Source organism: Propithecus coquereli, unplaced genomic scaffold (assembly GCF_000956105.1).
Source record: "Propithecus coquereli isolate 6110/MARCELLA unplaced genomic scaffold, Pcoq_1.0 Scaffold3, whole genome shotgun sequence".
Lineage (NCBI taxonomy): Eukaryota > Metazoa > Chordata > Mammalia > Primates > Indriidae > Propithecus > Propithecus coquereli.
In genome coordinates this window covers 15108574-15110417 of record NW_012148618.1, presented here as the reverse complement: position 1 = coordinate 15110417, position 1844 = coordinate 15108574, and the positions used below count along the sequence as shown (strand labels likewise).

The 1844-nt window shown below is 43.9% G+C and overlaps 1 pseudogene; it reads left to right on the top strand.

Annotated features, from left to right (window-relative positions):
- The first annotated feature begins 81 nt into the window (after window positions 1–81).
- LOC105814352 lies at window positions 82–475 on the top strand (annotated as a pseudogene).
- The last annotated feature ends 1369 nt before the right edge of the window (window positions 476–1844 follow it).

The window sequence follows — 1844 nt, the reverse complement described above, 5'->3', positions numbered from 1 at the left end:
AAAGAAAAACCTAATAGAACTTTCCAGAAGCAGCCAAGTCCACGTGGGTGCTAGCACGGTGCAGGGTAGCACAGGTTCCCCATGGTGGAGCTGCAGCAGATCCAGGTATAGGAGGTGGTGGACTTCATGGTGAAGAGTCTAGACAGAGAGAACATCCAAAAGATGCAGGGCCTCATGTTCTCGTGCAGCATCAGCTGTTGTGAGGACAGTCAGGGGTCCATGCAACACTGCCATGCACCTCTGGCTCAAGCTTAGGCTTTGGTGACCAATGAGCTGGAGGAGATCCAGGACTGCCTGGCCCGATGCACCGTGCATTGCAATGACAAAGTCAAAGATTCAATAGATGTAGGGAGTAAGGAGCTTCAGGTGAAGCAGCAGCTGGACAGTTGTGTGACCAAGCGTGTGAATGACCACATGCACCTTATCCCGACCGACCAAGAAGATAAAGGAGTCTCTCTCATCCACTGGAAAATAAAAGTCCTTTCCAGTGGCCATCAGGGCTGAGGGCAAGAGTCTACTTTTAAAAAGGAATGGGAATTTAAGTCTTTTAAGCAAAATGTATGAATGAAAAAATTAAGGATGGCAATAAATTTAAGGCATATATATGTCCACTTGCCTCTGCACACTGGTTCCTTTATGTTTTAAACCCAAAAAGTGAAATGGAAAAAACTGGTGCTGAAATTTGGGTCAGAGATAATACAGGAGAGTGTTTTAGGGCCTATATGTTTTGTGGTAAGTACTTGTCTTGGCAGTAGGGATCTCCCACGTACCACGCCGGAGCCCTCCAAGGTACCAAATTCTCACGACACAGGTACCAACAAGCTGGAAGTGTCCTCTAACCTGCCCATGATCTGGTGCAGTTTGAGAAGTGTTTCTGTTTGTTGCCAACCTCCTGTTTACCAGAAGTGTCACCACACCATTTTCCATAAGCTGTAAAATAAAATCCATGAGATCTCTAATTTAGAAGGGGAGAAAGGTTTCTGGATCTTCGTTTTACTTGATTTTGTTTTATTTATACATAAGCACAAAGTTGATTTAAGATGTGGAGTTGGGAGAGAGAGTAGCTTGGATAAGAACTTTAAAACGTTCCTTGTAGACATCCTTTTCCTCCCATCAAGATGTAGACGTACAGTTCTTAAAATTATTACACATTACATCTTTCAGCCTGGAGACCGCTATAGACATGAGAGGTGATGTCACACTGATTATGGGCAGCAGAGCTTCCCTCTTATTGGCTGATAGGCCCTGAGGCTATCTGCAGCAGAGCGACAGGATAATACTGCAGGAATGCTTTCTCCTTGAAAAGAAAGGGGGCTTTGATGATGGTATACACCAGTAACCAGGAAGGAACAGTAAAAGAGGGACTGTTGGCTACCTGATTAGAAGAGAGTTGTTAAGTACTGGATTTGGAAGAATCTGGTTTTCATAGAACAGAATGGAATGAAAGCTTAAACCCAGCATTGCTTACTTAGCCCCCTGAATTAACAGAGCCCTATTGAGACAATCCCCTAGCAACAGGACGCTCAAGGCAGAAAAAGTAAGCAAATGGAGCTAGGACAGGCTGTGACTCCCTTAGAGCACAAGGGGGTGGGGGCAGTCCCCCATTACCAAATACCATTTTGCCTGGAGCCTTTGCAACACTCAGTGTTCCTGCCCCAGAATGGCACCTCATGGTTTTGATAACCACCTCCTTGTCTTTCTACCACATTACTATTTAAAATGATAACCTGTTTGCTGTTTCCAGGCTGTGATATATTTTCCTAGTGGTTTGTTTTAAAATAAACAAATAAGGTTTAATTTTCCCCTAAAAAAGAAAAAAAAAAAACTTTCCAGAAGGCACTGTT